The following is a 20,835-nucleotide window of genomic DNA, read 5'->3' as shown; positions in this document are numbered from 1 at the left end:
TCGCTGCAACTGATTTCAGGCACGCAGGAAGAGCTTGAGCTACGGGATCTAATGTGCTAGAAAAGTAAGCACATGGCTTGTGTGATCCTGCTTGTTCCTGCGTGAGTACTGACAAGGCAGTACCTTCACGTTCTGTAACAAAGAGTGTAAAAGGCTTACTGTAACATGGTGTCGCTAAAACAGGTGCTTGGCATAAAGCTTTCTTTAAGTCTTCAAAAGCTTGTGTATGTTCTGGAGTCCAAGGGAGGACAGTCGATGTCGCTGCCTCCTGGGTTGTCAACTGAATGAGTGGTTTTGCTAAAAATGCATATTGGGGAATCCACTGCCTGCAGTACGAAGTGAGGCCTATGAAGGCCCGTACCTCCTTTTGTGTCTTCGGCTGTGACATGTTTACAATTAACTGGATGCGGTCAGGTGTGAGCTGTCTCCCCCATTTGGACAGCAAGTGCCCTAGGTACACAACTTGCTGGGCACAAAATTGCAGCTTTGAAGGGGACACCTTGTGCCCCTTGTCGGCTAGGAAATGTAAAACCGTCAGTGATGCTTTTTCACATTCGGGTTCGCTTCGGGCGGTGATCAGCAGATCATCGACATACTGAAGCAGTGCAGTGTTGACTGGCATGTGGATACTGTCAAGTTGTCTTTTCAGTGCTTGGCTGTAGATGCTAGGACTTTCTGTAAATCCTTGAGGTGCGCGTGCGAATTTAAAACTTCGTCCATTTAAACTAAATCCGAACAAATATTGGCTTTCCGGATCGATTGGGACGCTGAAGAAGGCGTTCTTGAGGTCAATTACAGTAAAGAACGTTGCCTCTGAATCAATAGCTGTCAGTAATGAAGAGATATCTGGGACCACGAGATATTGTGGTACAATGCATTTATTCAATTCGCGCAGATCAATAACTAATCGATATACTGGGGGTGCTTTTGGATCAGTTCGTTTAAGAATCGGAATAATCGGAGAATTACATACATTGGAGTCGGTTTCTACAACCACTCCTTGTGCAATGAGCTCGTCAATTATTTTCAGTAAAGCTACTACAGCATCTGGAGGTAATTTGTATTGTCGCATTCGTGGTAATACCACTCCTGTTTTGAGTGTAACTCGATATGGTGTAATGTGCATACAACCTACATCAGTGGGGCCTTGTGCCCATAAATGTGCAGGTAGATTCTGTAACCGGTGATCCATGTCTCTTGACACGTAGTGACCTTTAAAGTCACGCAAAAATAGTCGTACTCCGTCCGGAGAACAACATATTATAGCTCCTAGAGCTTTCAATGTTTTTATACCTAACAAGTTTTCTGGGCATGATTTCGTAAGCAATAGATCTGTAGTCCGTGTCAATGGACCGACTGTAAATGCAAGTGGTTGCGATACTTCGTTAATAGTAGGTTTTCCTGAAAAACCCAGGGAAATATTTTGTGAGCCTGAGAGGGGTGCCCCTGGAACTTCGTCGTGGCTTATAGTTGTTCTGCTTGCCCCTGTATCAAGTAGAAACTTTCTGTCTTTCCCTAATACTTGACTCTGTACATAAGGACCTTCTTGATCTACAGGAACCTCAATAAGGGGTAAGCCAACTTCCCTCTCTAGGCTATTTCATGTGTAACGCTGATACTCTGGATAGTCATTTTGTGCATACTGGTACATCTGTTGTGTCGTGTTTTGTGTGGCGGCAATAGGCTGTGGTACCGCTATGGTCTGTTGTGCAGCTTGCATAGGCTGTACATTCTGAGGTGCTTGTTGTTGGATCTGATCCTGTCTAGGCGGACGTGGTCTCTCCTGGGTTTTACCCGTAGAGATATTATGTTTCAGAACTGCACAATCGTTTATATAATGACCTGGCTGTTTACAATAGTTGCATGTCCCTTTAACGGGAACCGCTGTGTTACTGGACTGTGTCGCACCCTTTTTATGACCGTCAGCTGGAACTGACTGAGCGACGAGCATTTTCATTTTCGTGTCTTTCATACGTCTTTGTTCGTGTTCTTGTTCTTCTCTAATTCTATTCTGGTGATACTGTAACATTTGTAACATTTGTGAAGGAGTGTTAGCTTGCCAAGTGCTTTCAACTTTCAATACTCTGTTTTTAACCTGTGGCAGGGAATTCTCGACTAGTTTTGTTACAAAAAGATGTGGATATGAATCACTACTTGCTTTCAGGCCGCTATTAATACCAAAACATTTTTCAAATCGGGAATAAAAATCACTAGTGTCTTCATCAGGTTTCTGTTTGCAAGCTGAGATTGCTCCCCAATCTTCCTTTTTCGTAGCTAATAAACGTGGCAATACTTGTACTAATAATCCTGGCAATGCTTTTGTTTTGTCCCCAAGCCCTACGCCTGCAGTTCGGTTATTTTCTTCAGTTTCTAATGCGGTCCAATCAATCTTTTGGTCTCCCACTTCCCATTCTTTTTCTTTGAGTTTCTCATAAATACCGGCAGGCAATAATACTTTCAATATTTTCATAATGTCTGGATAGGTATAATCACCCATGAGTAACATGTCCTTTAGTTCACGGTGAAAACCTGCTGGATCTTTGTCATGGCTGGGCACTAATTTTTTCATTTCCAATAGTTCTATTTTAGTTATGGGCGTGTACACAAACACGCGTCTAAACGTATTGTCATCATTCCTGACTGGGTGCACTTCGCGTAAGGGATTCTGTCTGTCTATGTAATACTTTTTTCTCTCCATGGAAGGAGCTGAATCATGTTCTGGACACAAAAAGGCACTATATCTATGTCGGTATTCTAGAATTACTCTAATTAGATCGGTACCTAGACCTCTCCATTTATTCATGAGGAGTTCTATCAATATATCAGGTAGGGGACCAGGATCAGAGTGTTGGCCTTTATATAATATAAGGAGATGTTGTATCATGTATATACTAGCTAAACGCTGTTCGTCTGGGGCGAGATTCAGAAACGTGTGTGCTAGCGCATCATCACTGTATTTTTCAGAGCTGTCAGCCCATTGTACTGCTGACCTGGCTAATTCTTGTTCATCCATAGGATCGAGCACATGGTACCCCCTTCGTTCTCGAAGTAATTTATCAGTAGCCTGGAATAAGTGTTCAGGGGTCCTAGGATTTGAGATAACTGTTTGAAAAATTCTGTTACATTCTGGATGTATCGGACGTATTGTTTTATTAAAGAATCTTCCTTTTCCTACATAAGCTATCATTTGTTTAGCTGGTAATTCAAATTGTCCTGTATTCGTTTCTGACTGTTCCTCCTCCTCTTCCTCTGATTCAGTTTTATCTGCTTCAGCTCTTCTTTCATGTATTCGTTCTACTTCTTTTCTGATCCTTCGGCACATGACTTCTATACACTTCTGTTTATCATGTCTCCCGTCCGTTATATTCTGACCCCATTTGGTAAGTACTTGCATTTCCTCCGAATCTACCTCAGGCCTGTCTCTGTTTCTGATCAAGCAGTTTATGAAAAAGCGTAACAATAATTTTTGCATGTCTACTTTCTGGTATTCCATGGCTTCGGCAATACTTTCAGGACCTTGCCCTGTTTGGACAAAGCGATATATTTTGTCTAGATGTTCTACCATTCCTGGTAACGTCATTAAATAGTTTGCAGCTCGTCGTAAACGTACTGAAGATAGCAACATTCTGTGGTGTTTACCTGGCACTGGATCATATCTGCAATCTGTAAGAGGTTCATTTAATATGTTGTCATTAGCTCTTTGGGGTGTACGTTGGTATGCTAAATCCCTATAAGTCAATCTAGTTGTTGGCGGTGGCGTGGAAAAACCTCCTGTCGCACCTCCTGAGGTGCCAAGTCCAAAAGGATTTGTTGGGTGTAAAGTAGAGAGTGTGGGTGCAGGAAGGACTGTAGAAACAGATGGAATGGTTAGAACTTGAGTAGGACTTTGTTGCTGCGGAGGTGGGTGCAGCTGATTTTGGTGTTGAGCGTCGTTAACGGGTGGTGTGCGTGGCTGCGCACCATTAGCATATTCGGGGGCTGCATCGTCTAAATAGGAAGAAAGGAAAATATCCTTTGCGGTCTTGGGATGTACTTTAATCGGGAGTAACGGAGGTGGCAGATCTTTTGGTACCTCCAAGGTGGCCTTAGGCAAACCCTCGGCCAGAAGAGGATACATACCATTCATAAGAGTGTTTCGTTGTCTGTCTACTTGTTCTGTTTTTATTCGGATACCTTCGTTAATTAATATGTTTTCTCGGGCTCTTTCTGAATCTTCCCTACTTTTCTCTTCCTTTCTGAGCGCTTTCTCTGTACGCCTATGCGATTCTTTACGCCATAGTTCAATGGCATCTTTCTGTGACTGTCTGGCTTTCTTTTTCCATAATGCTTCTTCTATTCTCATGATGCAATCTGCATCCCATGTTCCAGTAGCGGGCCATCTCTGACTCTCTGCTAAATCCTTGGTGTAGTCCACCCATAGATCAAGATACAATACGGCATCTAGGCCATATTTATGGTACATAAAGTACCCTGGAGTGTCCCTAGGTGGAATGGGAACAGCTTCCTCGAGTATCCCTTTTCTAGTTTTTATCTGTCTTAATTTTGAAAATAACGGCATCTTGAACCTTGTTACTTAATTTTTACTCGGTTTTTTAACACAATAATTACAATAAACACAATAATGAAGATCGAACAATCACTCATACCACGACATTTAAAACATATCAAAACATTTAGAACGAACAATGATAATTAGAATAAAATTAGTTAACTGCATAATACTAGATATACTGTATGTACTGCTAAACAGTACAGATACACTGCTAAAACAGTGCAGACCAGGTCTGTGTACCCAGACCCGTCTTGACCGGCACAAACTAATGTGCACGTCTAGATGCGTCCCCAGCAACGGTACTCACCGGGAAGCACGGAACGGAAGGCCTCGGAAGTCTGGACTGGACTAGACCAAACTGGACTGGACTCGACTCGTGACTTAGATACTTCGGAACTTCGGAATCTGGTGGGCCTCTGTATACCTCGGATCTTGCTCTCTCAGCTAGGCTCTGGTCGGGATTCTCCGCACTCCTCACCGCCTCATCTGGGTGTTGATCGCAGCCTCAGTCGCCCCCGTTGGCCTGAGGGAGATACAGGAAATCCTGCGGGTACGCGTAATTGTCCGTCCGGCTGTGGCAGGAGACCGGGTCTGCAACGCACCTCCGGCGCGTGGGGTGTGAGAGGTGTCCCTATTCGGGCGCCACTTATGTGGTAAATTTTAATTACCTAGACTTAATTTATGCGGTAAAATACAATACGAATAACTCAGTAAAAATAAGAGGCAGAATCCGTGGTATTCGAGGGTATAATAGGGAATTTATTCCTTACAAAGGAATGATGGTTCGAACCAGGCAATCGAGTTCCGTCACCACGAAGGTTCAGGAAGGGATCAGCAATACATTATTGACAAGTTGTCATATTTATATTAAAGTGCATTACAGTAAAGACATATGCAGAAGGCGTAACAGCTGATAAGAATACACATACGTAATAAAAAGGCGTGACAATAGGCGTGCATAGAGGCGTATACTAAAAACGTCATTATGATGATGACACAAGTGGGTGGATCCATAAGAGAATCCTGCAAAGTCAGCAGAAATACATGGCAGAGATGCGCGCGCAGCCGCATGACGTGTGATTGACGTGCAACTAGAGGGTGAAGGGAACTTGACATTTAGCCCTACATGAAGAGACAGAAGTCTGGGGTGTCAGGACAACCTAGTCCTAAATCATATCTAATATCTTGTGTTTAAGGAACTATATTATCTGGAAGGAAAGGTCTTCTCAGACAGATCCTATTCTATACTGACTGCTAGTGCGTGTACAAGCGTCTAAGTGTCTACATGAGATGCGAGGGGGCATGGGCCTACCATGGTAACGAGAGTCATGAATTACTTGCACGGAGACAGTAAGGCCGGGCCCTTTGCTCTGCAGCTGGAGGGATGTTTACCTAAGCTACTAGACAGGAATGCATTTCTTGAGGAGCGGAGCAGATAATCTTGAAGGCTGAATACAGTTTTGGCAGGCAACAGGCCGGGCTAGGCACCGTTAGCCGCGCAGGAAGTAAGACAAAGTTCATGGATACGGATGCAGGTCCAGGCTGGAGCATTCAGAGGCAGAAGCAGGAAAAAGCTCGATGGCAGAATTCAGGGCCTACCTTGCCAGAGCTGGAAAACGTGAAAAGTATACCATATAAAGACGGTGGCAAGGCATACTTAGGAACGGAATATCTGACCCATTCATGGCAGATCTGAAAGAGGACATATTAACGTTGGACACAATTGTATTTGCGTCTTCATAGCTTGAAGTGGAGGGAACATACATGTACTTGTAGCATGTACATGGAGCCGTTGGGGTCTAGATAGGGGACACAATTGACCATAAAAATTCATATTTCCTCATTACGTTCATCATATCGTCCACCTTTTCCTGTAGGAAAAAGCTGTGGAAAACAACGAGCTTCCAAGCTCTCCTCCCATACACTCACGGGAGTTCCTTGTGCTTTTTTCCTCTGAAACAGATCAATAGTGTTTGCCATAACTTCTTTTGAATGAAGAGGATGTATGCTGAAATGTTCATAAATTTCTTCTTCTTTTGACTTATCCACTTTTTCAATTTGCCCAGCTGGTATTCTTGAGTCTGGTAGTAAAACTTCTTCATCTTCATCCATATAAATTGTTTCATACCATTTATTATTTCTTTTCAAATATAAATTTGCTCTTTGTACTTTTCGTACATCTACCAGCTCCTGCCAAATTTTCTTGTTCTTTGTTGGTACTCCATTAACCAAAATAACTAATGGTTCAGTTTCCAATCTATCTGCATCAATAGTTTCCATATTTTTTTTCAATCCAATGGCAAATAGACAACTCTCCTTTTAAACCTCTTTGTAAATCCGAAGGAGGTAATTTGCCTGTTTTGGGCTCCATACGAACTATAGTATGAAAAGGATGGACACATTGAATGAGTATAGACTAATACGTATTTAAATCACTAAGTTCTGCAGGAATTTCAACCAATTCTAAAATATTATGTACAGCTCTTGCTGGCATTTTATTTTCTTCTAACTTGTTACAACAGTATTTACAAATACGGTGATATTCACCCAAATCAAAACAATTTTCCAGAAATAAATATGTAGCAAATTCCAACCACTTAGTATTATTTTCTTTTTCACTTTTTTTATAGAGATCAACATACCTTGTTTGATTTTTATAATGGCTTCTCCGGCAACAAATACAAGTAATATTTGGTCTTTCATTAGAGATGATAGTAAATTTTGTCATTTGATCTTCAACATTTTTACTAATAGTAGGTTCTACATTCTCTTCCACATTTTCTTCAATTACTGTGTCATTATCTGCACTTTCTTGTTCCGGACCAAAGTAACAAAACTGAATTTCATCAGTAACCTTCTCTACATCTGATACAGATCCACGAACAGAGCCCTATTCAACTCATTTAACTTTAGTGCTGGACTTTTAGCAAAATACAATCTTCTCACAAACTTTCTCATTTCAGTATGATGAACTGCCAGCATCCTAAAATGGTGAAAAACACTTTGGCAAACTTTCCTAGAAAGACAAGCCAGAGAATGTCCTTGCAAACCAGTATTCTCTCTCACTCTACATGGATCTAGTCTTTGAAGCACCTTAATCTTCTGTTGAACACTTTTTTAACTATATTCTCTTAGTAATTCACGTAATTTATCAATAGATTCCTGTCGTACAGTACAAATACTACTACAATTCCAAGTGTACACTGGGGCTTTAGGACGTCTCCCCATAACCTCATCAGCTATCACTTCTTCCTCATTTCTTGGAACCATTTTCTCCTTTTCCATTATACAACCATCTTTCACTTCATAAGCACGACCTCTGGTGTCAACTGCATGCAGCAAACTATTACTTTGAAGATAACTCTCTTCATTAAAAAATGGTTCAGTACTTGAACTATGCATCCATTCTCCTAAAAACACTTTACAAAAGTTAATTCTTTTCACTACTCTTTTCGTTTTGCTTTCTGACTGCATTACATTGACCATTTTATCTAATGTACGGATCCTGTTCAAAATTAAAATGAATAGTTTTCTTTTTAAATCTAAAGCCTTAGCTACAATTGATTCAATATCTTTTTTTCGCGTATAAAGTTTCGCTTTCTTCTTATATTTTTTCACATCCTTTAGCAAATTGGACATCACCCTTCTCTGAAACATTTTTCTACGAATGTCTTTAAATGCTGTTTTTCTTTTTAAGTCAATCTTTATTGCTTCTAATTGTACATTAGGCATTTTGTAATTTCTCACTTTTGTCCTGTTGTTTTCTACTTGAATCTCTATGTGCAGTGGGGACATTTTTCAAATTTGTTCTTTTTTTTGAAGATATTTTTTTAAAAATCCTTGGTTTGCTTACCAGAAGACTTTTTCTTTTTTCCAACATGAGGATCTTCAACTAATTTGGGTCCTCCAGTTGTCTTCAAATATAAATGTTTTTTCTGTTCTTTTCTCTTCCTTGATATTATAGGCATCTTTAACTTATTTCACTGTTGTTCAGCAATACACTGAAAGAAACTAAAAAAAAAATACCTTTATGTAATTTAAATGTATTACTATATTTTCTTTGTGCTTTTCAAATCTTATAAAACTATCTACCCCTTTCCTACAAGTGAAAAACACAATAAACCATCACAAATTAAAGCTTCCCCTTTCCTACGAATGTAATTCTAAAAGAACCAGAATACTACAAATTAAAACTCAGACAACAATTCCTGTGTGCGCACAGACTCATGATTCTAGGCAGAAAATGAAATTTGATTTGCAATTTGAAAGCACACTTACTATTGTGGTAGAGCAAGTGATAATTACTGTAACAGTGTGACACATTTTCATTATTTCTTTCAGAAACAGAAAACAGAACTTGCCCAAACTGCTTTTTGAGACCATGAACATGTGCAACCTGAATGACATACTACACTCTAGCAAAGGAAATGAGCCTTGGTGAGGTTCAATGTATTAGCGTTACTCACTGCTATCTGAAACACCACACAGCACTGAATAGTAAGCTTGACTGTACATGAGAAGCAGCTTGCTCTCTGCTAAGAGTGTGCTTCTGGAGACTGTCTAATGTCAAGTGCAAAAGAGATCTGCATTGATCCTTGCGCAACTGCATAAACATTGGAGACATGTATGTAACACTACATGTGTTAAGGGTTAATTGGACTTTTGAACAGGTACAAACTACATGACCCATTGCAGGAGTGGAAGGAAAATCTACCATGTTGATGTCAAATGTGTTTGCATTGCCCTCTCATTTGTGACATATTAATTTGGGCTCAATGCTAGCCATCACAGTTCAATAAAACAAGCTGCCCCTTTCCTACGAATGCAATTCTGAAAGAACCAGAGTAACACGAATTGAATCTCTGAGAACAATTCCTGTGTGCGCACAGACTCATGGTGTGATTCTAGGCAGAAAAAGAAATTTAATTTGCAATTTGAAAGCACACTTACTACTGTGGTAGAGCAAGTGATAATTACTCTAACAGTCTGACACATTTTCATTTTATTTTTCAGAAACAGAAAAGAGCACATGCCCAAACTGCTTTTTGAGACCATGAACATGTGCAACCTGAATGATGTACTACACTCTAGCAAAGGAAATGAGCCTTGGTGATGTTCAATGTATTAGCGTTACTCACTGCTATCTGAAACACGACACAGCGCTGAATAGTAAGCATGACTGTACATGAGAAACAGCTTGCTCTCTGCTAACATTGTGCTTCTGGAGACTGTCTACTGTCAGGTGCAAAAGAGATCTGCATGGACGCTTGCACAACTGCATAAACATTGGAGACATGTATGTAACACTACATGTGTGGTAAAAGTTAATTGGACTTTTGAACATGTACAAACTACATGCCCCATTGCAGGTGTGGAAGGAAAATCTACCATGTTGATGTCAAATGTGTTTGCATTGCCCTCTCATTTGTGACATATTAATTTGGGCTCAATGCTAGCCATCACAGTTCAATAAAACAAGCTGCCCCTTTCCTACGAATGCAAGTCTGAAAGAACCAGAGTAACACGAATTGAATCTCTGAGAACAATTCCTGTGTGCGCACAGACTCATGGTGTGATTCTAGGCAGAAAGCGAAATTTGATTTGCAATTTGAAAGCACACTTACGACTGTGGTAGTGCAAGTGATAATTACTGTAACAGTCTGACACATTTTCATTATATTTTTCAGAAACAGAAAACAGCACATGCCCAAACTGCTTTTTGAGACCATGAACATGTGCAACCTGAATGATATACTACATTCTAGCAAAGGAAATGAGCCTTGGTGAGGTTCAATGTATTAGCGTTACTCACTGCTATCTGAAACACCACACAGCACTGAATAGTTAGCTTGACTGTACATGAGAAACAGCTTGCTCTCTGCTAAGAGTGTGCTTCTGGAGACTGTCTACTGTCAAGTGCAAAAGAGATCTGCATTGATCCTTGCGCAACTGCATGAACATTGGAGACATGTATGTAACACTACATGTGTGGTAAGGGTTAATCGGACTTTTGAACATGTACAAACTACATGACCCATTGCAGGAGTGGAAGGAAAATCTACCATGTTGATGTCAAATGTGTTTGCATTGCCCTCTCATTTGTGACATATTAATTTGGGCTCAATGCTAGCCATCACAGTTCAATAAAACAAGCTGCCCCTTTCCTACGAATGCAATTCTGAAAGAATCAGAGTAACACAAATTGAATCTCTGAGAACAATTCCTGCGTGCGCACAGACTCATGGTGTGATTCTAGGCAGAAAACGAAATTTAATTTGCAATTTGAAAGCACACTTACTACTGTGGTAGAGCAAGTGATAATTACTCTAACAGTCTGACACATTTTCATTTTATTTTTCAGAAACAGAAAATAGCACATGCCCAAACAGCTTTTTTATGCTGAATACAAACCATCACAGTTCCAAAAAACAAGCTGCCCCTTTCCTGCGAGTGCAAGGCTAACAGAGCAAGAGCAACACAAATTAAATCTCTGATAACAATTCCTGTGTGCACACTGTCTCATGGTGTGATTCTAGGCAGAAAACAGTATTCCTGGGTGATACCAGTACACCTTAACTTATAGTGAAGACATACTCCATAATATCTAACATGTTCAAGGCACTTAAATATCTTCCTTAACATAAAATGTAAAACACAACTTTTAAAGTGGTAGGAAAATGTACCATGCTATTTTCAAATGTGTTTGCAATTGCCTCTCATTTGTGAGAAAGTGATTTCTACTGAATGCTAACCATCACACTTCAAGAAAACAATCTGCCCCTTTCCTGCGAGTGCAAGGCTAACAGAGCAAGAGCAACACAAATTAAATCTCTGATAACAATTCCTGTGTGCACACAGACTCATGGTGTGATTCTAGGCAGAAAACATTATTCCTGGGTGATACCAGTACACCTTAACTTATGGTGAAGTCATACTCAATAATATCTCACAACTTCAAGACAGTTAAATATCTCCCAAAACACAAAATGTGAAAAACAACTTTAAAAGAAGAATCACATTTCTATTATTTATATCAAAATGCTCCACATACATTCCCTCTCAAATTCATAACTCACCTTTAAAAGTAGTTAGTTCAGAAATAAATCTGGCACTCAAACAGCAGATTATCAGAGCCAGAATCTCTGAGCTGTACACCTCTCTCCTCTCACCAGAACCAGTTAATGGCAATGTTTCCCTCTCTTTTTCCACACATATACATGTTAACTCCAAATCACAGTGCTTCCCACAATATTTTCAAATGGAAACACACATTTCTATTGGTTGCAAATTTCAACCCTTTCCAAATGATCCCTTCCCCAACATGACTTCTGACTGCTATCATAGCAACAGATCATGGAACACTGGTGTGAGCAGAGAGGTCAGAAGTTCAGCACACAATGTTTCTAATCCAAAGAGCAAGATTGCTTGACTTTTCAAACCTAACAGCAAATCCAAAGTAATGTTCTGTGGGTACACATTTTTCTGAGCCAATGCAAAACATGCTTGTAAAAATCTAAACATACAGCCTAGTTTTAACTGTAAAATGGTTTGAATCAGCCAATCAGTTCTTTTTTTTTTTTTTTAAAGTATGTTAGCCTCCATTTTACAACTATCTTTCTTTTCATATTGCCATTCTACTGAAAGACACCTTCTGAGTGCATCCAGATCTCCTTGAAAGATGTTCACAGTGTGGATTGTAGGTCATAGCTATGTCTTCTGGAGTGAAACGTTTGCAGAAAAAAGAGGTATTGTGAAAGACCTTGCTTTGCCAAATGTAGACATTAAATGGATTGGTCAGAGAGGGTTAAAGTGGCACCACTTAATGCCTTTGGTGAAAACATTTCTACATCTCCCACAGCCTAACCTTATTATTGTGCACTGTGGTGGAAATGACCTAGGCACTTTAACTGGGGTAGGTCTGGAAATGCTTGTTAAGGACACCTTTGTGCAATTGATGTCACTTTTTCCACAAACTGCCTTTGTATATTCTAATATATGCCAAAGGCAAAAGTGGAACTGGTCCAACCAATTTTGTCCGCAGATTGACAAAGCAAGAAAGCACGTCAATAAGTCTGTTTCTGAGTGACGATCCAAAGCAATTATGGCATGCAAACAAAGAAGCTTCTATAAGTACACCAATGATCCCTCATAGCACCACACAGTCCCTAATAAAAGGTCAGTGAGGAACTACAACGGAGGCTGGAACAGCCGTGGTAGCTTCCCCAGAAAACACATCTGGCTATCAACGAAGACCACCCACAATCAACGAGCATAATATATGATCTGAGTCTTCTCCACAAACCAACAAACACCACGGTTGAAAGATTTTGGGGCTTCCCCTCAGCACAGAGGCATAGTGAATAACAGCGGGCAGTAACTAGACCCATAAGGGACCTCCAAGGAGTCACCCTCAGCCTTATGCTCCAGAGAGTCAACGACCAGCCCTAGAGCAACAGCATGAAATCTCTCTACTACTCGCACTTTCCCCTCTAAGGACGGCTCTGGAAACTCTAGCCCACCCTTCCTTATTGGGTGCCTGCCCCCGTCCCACCTATTCACTATGCCATCCGCCACGTCAGCCTACTCCAACCCCGCCTCTGCGAACCACTTAAAACCGTACGGCCCGAACTCCTTCTCGATCAGTTTCCCCCGAACCTCTCACCCAAAGCGGATAAAAACTTTAAACAAAAACTGATCAGACAACATCCTGAATCACTATTCACGGACATCTATCACTGCGCCTCCAAAGGACAAGTAAAAATGGATCTCATCTTCCACACTGAAAGACCAGAAATATGGAACTCCATCCTCAGATCGCAACTCAGTATCTCCAAAATGACTGACACTTCCCATAGCTGCAAACTGACTTTCTCAGCCCCTAACCACACTAAGCGAAATGGGAACACCACTGCGACCATCTACTCCAATGGCACAGTTCTGATCCAAGCCAACAATGACAATCTAGAAACCTTTGATGCTCTCTTCCCATCCCTCCGGACTTCCCCCATGCACTCCTCCCCTGCCCGCCCATCCTCCTCTCCCTGAAGAACCCGACCCACCAACAGAACTTTCCCATCATTCCGGTTCACCCTAGTAATAACACCTGCCTCCCACCGTGAGACACTACCCCCAACACTACCAGAGAGAGCATGACCCCTCTACCCCCTCCAGCAACCACCCTCACCCGACCCCCGCCCCCCATCCCTACCAACCCACTTCGAACGACCATAACACACTGTACGTGACTCCCAACCCCCTCCCAGTCCCTCATGCAATTTAACACAGATGCCCCAACATTGCCCTCGCCTCCCCACACCCTGACCCCGCATAGATCCCACACGGACAGCTCACTCACAAAAGGGCAACTTTAGGCTCTCCCCCCCAGGTTTAACTTTCCCACCCACAGCACCCACATCGACATAGAGACTGGGCAGCGGCTCACCCTGCTTGAAAGCCAGATAACAACCATAAAACAGGGTCTTAGTGAAATCCTTACCATCCTCACTGCACCCCAAAGCCACACCGTTTCCTTCTTTCCCCTCTCTCTCTCAACAGAGGTTTTCCAAGGCTCCCCACCCCGAAAGAGATCGCTACGTCCCTCTCTAATCAGACACAGAGACCGAAAAGAACTAGAGATGAAAAGTCTGCGAGTGAAGCTGCAGCTCTCGCTTCCTCGTACAACAATCCTATTACTGCCACTCTCCGATCCAAAATACAGGTGATCACTGAACTGTGAAAAGAACAGGCCCCTCCCAAATCCCCTAGACCCCCGGCCACACGCATTATCATCCCCACAGTCCCCCGAATGAAAAAACCCACAACAGAGACGTCCCCCACAAACTGCATGCTCATAAACTGCAGATCAGCCACCAAGCATGCCACAGAGCTAGCGGAATCCAGCCTCACCCACGACATAAACATAGCATTCATCACCGAGACATGGCTAAATGACTCCTCATTTCCACTCATGGATACTCTTGTCCCCCCTGGCTTTGTAATCACCAACAAAGATAGAAAAGATCAAAGAGGTGGAGGCATAGCAACCATGCACAAAAACAATATTTTTGTGATGGAAATAGACTCCTTCAACTACAACACCTTTGAGTGCCTAACCGATAATAAAACACTTATCTGCCACGTTATTTACCATCCCCCAGGCAACACCACCACATTCACTGAACACCTGTCCGACCTGATAGCCCACTGCTCTCTCCGAGACATGAAGAACCTTATTCTGGGCGACCTCAATCTACACTGGAATGAAGAAAACAACCTGCTAATCCAGAACCTGAAGGAGCTGCTTCACAGCAACAACCTTACCCAACACTGCTTAGAGGAACTCCACAACAAAGGAGCAATCCTCGATGCCATTATCGCCCAGCACGACACTGTCACGATAGACCGCACCCTGCCCGTGGACTGGTCCTTTTCCACCTCACTCAGCCAATCACACTTAAACCCCCACCCAAGACCCTTCGAAATGGACCAGAAACTTCACTCAGATTAACATGACTGACCTAGAGGGAAGGGTTAACTCTCTCCTCACTGCCTCCACGGATGATCTATCCACAACAGAACTCACCTCCCACTACAACACAAACATGACATCCATTCTAGATCAAGTAGCCCCCTTGAAACTAAAAAAACACCAGGAACATCCCATCCAGATCATGGTTCAACACGGACATTAACAATGAAAGAAGACAACTAAGAACTACAGAAGACTATGGAGGAGCAACCCCTCCTCAAGCCTACTCGAACAACTTAGTAGCCTGTGGGAAATACAAAAAACACATCAGCAGCGAAAAATCCACCTTCTTCCAACCCGCCCTGCAAAACGCAAAAAACAGGCCCAACGAACTGTTCAAAATCATCAGGCAACAAACCTCCAAACCCCCGGAATCCTCCCTACAGGCCTCCAAGGACTTGTGTGAAAACTTCGCTAACTTCTTCAAAGAAAAAATCACCAAGATTGAGCTCTCACTGGACATCAACGTCAACCCGTCTGCAAAAGCCTACCCCCAGTGACAGTAGATAGCACGGCAAAGCACCCCACAAAAACCTGGAAGTCCCTCAACCCCATCCCGGAAACCGAGATCCTCAAACTGATCTCCACCTCCAAACCAGTCTCTCACATCCTTGACCCGATACCCACCGAACTGACCAAAAATCTGAAACTCTCCATAGCCCCGTTCTGGTGCAAGATCATAAACTGCTCCCTGAGAACCGGCATCATACCTGAATGCCTCAAAGTTGGCCAAGTCACGTCACTACTGAAAAAAACAGGCCTTGACTCCAAGGAACTGAATAACTTCAGACCCGTCTTCAATCTCCCCCTCCTATCCAAAATCCTTCAAATATGCGTCCTCCAACAACTGACTCAGCACATAGATAGCATCAACCTTCTTGCCCTCCACCAATCAGGTTTCAGAAAAGGCTATAGCACTGAGACCGCGATCCCTAACATCACTGATGACATCCACAAATCCTTCGATACCGACCAATGTTGCCTCCTCATTCTCCAAGACCTATCGGCAGCCTTTGACACGGATGATCGCCAACTTCTCATTAAGGCTTTACAAGAAAGGGTAGGAACTGATGAGGTGGTCCTGCACTGGTTCTCCTCCTTCTTACACAGCCGCTCACAAAGGATACAATTAAAAAGCTTTACCTCCGACCCACACCCCGTCAACAGGGGCGTCTCCCAAGGTTCAGTGCTGTCACCTCAACTGTTCAACATATACATGGAACCCCTCACCACCCTACTCAAAAATGTTAACATCTCTTTCCACCTCTATGCAGATGACACCCAGATCTATCTAGAAACCTCCTCCATTGATGACATTCACAGACTAAATGTCACTCAGAAATCCAACAGTTGGCTGTCGCTTAACCACTTAAAACTCAACCAAGACAAAATTGAAATACTCCTCATCTCCAACAAAGAAGAGAACCCTCATATTTCAGAATGGCTAAAAGCTTTGGATGCTCTTAACGTCAATCACACTCTGACCCACTCCGTTATATCATTAGGAATCACCCTAGACTCAAAACTCGACATGGCCAAACACATCAAGAATTCCGCAAAGAGTGCCTTCGTCAACCTGAAGCTACTTAATAAAATAAAACCATTCATCCCAACCAACGACATCAAACAAGCCACCTAATCACTGTGCTGTCCAGACTCGACTATGGGAATGCCACCCTCAGTGGTACAACAAAATCTCACCTTGCTCCCCTCAAAACTACTCTCAACGCAGCAGCTAGAATGGTCACTGGAATCAGGAAATACAACCACATCTCACCAGCACTCAGAGAACTAAAATGGCTCCCAATCAAACTGTGTGCCAGTTTCAGAACTGCCTGCATCACACACAAAGCACTACACACAGGAAAACCTGAGTATTTGGCTGCTAAACACAAAAGGGCTGGTCAGACAAGGAACCTCAGGAGCTCCAGCACCCTACTACTCATCCCTATGAAAACACTCAAACAAAAAACTGCTGCACGGTCCTTTGCCGGAAACACACCCAAAATCTGGAACGCCATCCCAGTCAGTATCAGGACTATCTTGTCCCTCACAAAATTCAAAAAACACCTAAAAGTCCTTTTCCTCAACCGCTCACTCCCGAATGGATAGCCGCCATCTAAACTCAAATCCCTGCTCGTTGTCTCTCCCAGACATAGTAGCTCTAAGACTTACCTCCTCCCTGCTATTTGACCCCTAACTGCTCCCCCCCTAAGTGTTTCAACCCCAAGGCAACGTGCACTCTATTAGGTTATCTCAGGACTCACGGACTACCTCAATGCTGCTCAGCACACTTGGACTTCCGAACCTATATGTAGAATACTGCTTTATTGTATCATCCCCAAGACAACGTGCACTCTATGAGGTTATCTCAGGACTCACGTACTACCTCAATGCTACTCAGCACACTTGGACTTCCGAACCTATATGTAGAATGCTGCTTTGTTGTATGAATCTTGCTAAAAACTGTTGTGAAGCGCTCCGATACCCTCGGGTCAGCCTAGCGCTATATAAAACTCCTTAATACATAAATAAATAAAATTATTAAACAATGTTGCTGCAGGAGTGCAGGCGGAGGTGGTGGTCGAGGTTTTCTTTAATAATAGGGGCCAGAGGCAGGGTGTGAGCCAAGGAGTCAGGTAAAGATCCTTGACTGCTTTCCGAGGTAAGGGCGCGGTCCGTGCGAGTCGGCGGGGCCAGCAATATTGTGAGTGGGTTTGAGAGTGTGGTGGGGGTGGATCAGTAGACTGGGTTTATTTTGGTTTCATGTAAATAATTTCACTTTTACAATGTTTCTTCATTGGTATAAAGGAATTTACCATGAGTCTTTGCCTCAACCTTGAGTATGTGGCTTATAACCCCACTCAGGAGTGTCACTGAGACTCTTAAAAAGAGGTGGTTGATTGGAAATATTGGTGTGCCACCACAGTCTACTTCACTCGACAAAAATGCTAGCAAATGCAAATAAGCTGGGCCTGGCTGGACCCTTTTATTTAGTTTTTTTCAAAATGGATATATTACATGTGAAATTGAGGAATATTGGGAAATGGTAGGAAGCAAAGAAACCATTTCAAAGCGTCTAGACTTAGAAAATGTAGTAAGCTCTCGCGAGTCTGTGAGGCTGAAGCCAGAGACTAGGTGTGGTCTCTGTGCTTATTTCCTACGTGTGACATCTCCTTTAGAAACAGCTTTCATTGTACCATGAATGGTGTGGCATCTCAACGACAAAGATCCTGTGTCACAGCCAAGGTAGTTAAATGTTATCCGTGTATTCATTAACATCTGTAGAGCAACCACCTAATCCACAACACATGCTTTCTGCAAACACCAGTAGCATCAGTTGCAGGTCATACATCAGTTTTTAGGTCGAGCATTCGAGACCTCTTGTATATACTTTAGTATATACTTATATGTGTATGTACATTGTGGGCTCTGGAGATCAGCCCTAGGACTTATCTGCTTCCGCTTAGGGACTTTTTTTCAGTTCAACTGCCTCTATTTAACTGTCTTGATAGAAAACTACCAGTAGAGGTCAGAAAAATACCAGAATTGCTTTCTGCTTGTTCAACTGCCTCTATTTAACTGTCTTGATAGAAAACGACCAGTAGCGGTCATTAAAGTACCAGAATTGCTTTCTGCTGAGGGACTTTCTTTTTTTTATTTTTCTGGCGACTGCCTCTATTTAACTTTCTTGATAGAAAACGACCAGCAGAGGTCAGTAAAATACCAGAATCATTTTATCATTCTCTAGATTCCAGTCCATAGAAATTGTCTTCCTCGAGCACCTGTAGACAATAATATTTTTTTCAAGTCTTTTATTTTCAGTGATATGACCACAGAAGGCCCTGATTTTATATTCAAAATAGAGCTTTGGACTATACCATTTCCAGCTGAAAGGCAATATTTCTCTCCTTGTGTTCCCATACCTGGTGTGTCATGCTGTTCGGTGCTTACTTTCCCTCCATGTTAAAGTACAGTAGATGTTTCAGCACCCAGGCTAATGTGCTGCATAGATAAATACATATAAGGTCCTGAAGGCGAGACGTATTGCATTGCAAATGCTTGTTTCTTAGGCGTCCGGCACGAAGGTTGCCAAATGGCAGGATTGATGACTGCCAAGGCTGCCTAGTTTTGATTCCACCCCATGCCTCTTTCCTATACCCCCCTATAGTTTTGTCTCCTTTTCTCACAATTACAGATCAATTTTAATTCCTCATTTCACTGTCTTCCTTTTTCTCTATCCATTTCCCTCTATCATTCTCTCTTTTTTGATGATAAAAAACCAGGTACCGAAAATAAATGTTGGTGGCCTCCACCTACGCAAATTAGACACTGCCTGTGCGGCAAGAAGAAGGCGTGTACCTAGCTGCGGCAGTAAATAAAGCCAGAAGCGTAAAGGCCATGTGATCTTCATGCAATAAAAAGGGTCGCGCGCGTACGTACGCCACTAGGGCTACAACGGCGAGACCACAAGTAACCCACAACTGGCTCCCGTGCGTTATTTAAGGCCTTGACCCTAGTCATTTACATTGGCCCACGTAGGTGTTGGCTGCGACATCGCGCCGGTCCCTAAACATAACAGTTGGCGACGAGGGCGGGTATCGCCTCGCCGACGAGCTGCGCATCGGCGAGGCGGCCGCGAGCACTGCCATCGGCTTGCAGTGCTAATGCCGCGGTGCGTGGCGATTGGTGTCCTGACGGCAGCGCGTACGGCGGAGCGCCCGATCATCGCTGCAGGGACCATCAATCAGTGCCCCGCGAGGTATGGAGACGAGGCGCTGCCCCTCCCCTGATTCGGCGCAAGCAACGCGCAGAGCCCTGGCCTACCGGCCACGTGGTTCAGGCCTGAAATGCAAGGCTGTCCTGGCTGATGCCCCTTTCAGCCTCTTAGTGATCGTTGGCCCCTGCATCCTGTCTCCACTTGACCTGGACTGCAGGGAAGGGGGGAGCTGCACCCAGAAGACACCGTTGGCTGTGTGGGGGGGGTGAAGTGAGGCCCACATTACAATCAGCCTGGACACGTCTGAGCGGAAGTAGAGTCTACTGGCAAGTGGGAAAAGGGCATACACCTGAAGGGACAGTGCTGCAACTGACACGAGCCACCTTGAGTGGGGAGAGACCCAGTGTAGGAGTCAGCCCACACGCACCGAACAACGCACACACCCCTAAGAAGTACAGCAGCCAGGAGGGACATGGACACGGATCAAGGCAGTAAACATGGCCACAATACCACCTATAGAGCTTTTCATAGTGGAGGGGTCACCTTCATCGCTGGCGTCCAGATGGAAAGATTGGGGGGATCGCCTGTTTATATTCTTTGAGACCACTAAGGTCCACAAGGACCAGAAACGAGCGATGCTGCTACACTTGGGGGGCAAGGACATCCACAACATCGCCAAAACACTGACAGAAGTGACACCCAAGAACCAGCATACACTGATAGATGCCCTCAATGAACACTTCGAACCAATGGCCAATCAAGATTACGAAAGGTTCATATTCAGGCAAGCATGCCAGCTCCCTGAGGAGTCATTGGACACCTATCATGCCCGACTAAAGAACCTAGCGTCCACGTGCGGGTTCCGCAACGAAAGGGAAGAGATTCGTGGACAGATAATCCAAGGCTGTGCGTCGGCCAAGCTCCGCGAACGAATACTAGAAGAGTCAGGGAAGTCTCTCTCGGATATACTAACCCTGGGGCGGACCAAAGAACTGTCAAAAGCGCAAGCTGCGCACATGGAGGCAGCCCTCCAAG

Source organism: Triturus cristatus, chromosome 3_1 (genome assembly GCF_964204655.1).
Source record: "Triturus cristatus chromosome 3_1, aTriCri1.1, whole genome shotgun sequence".
NCBI lineage: Eukaryota > Metazoa > Chordata > Amphibia > Caudata > Salamandridae > Triturus > Triturus cristatus.
The sequence above is the reverse complement of the archived record's forward strand: the minus strand, read 5'-3'. Positions refer to the sequence as shown.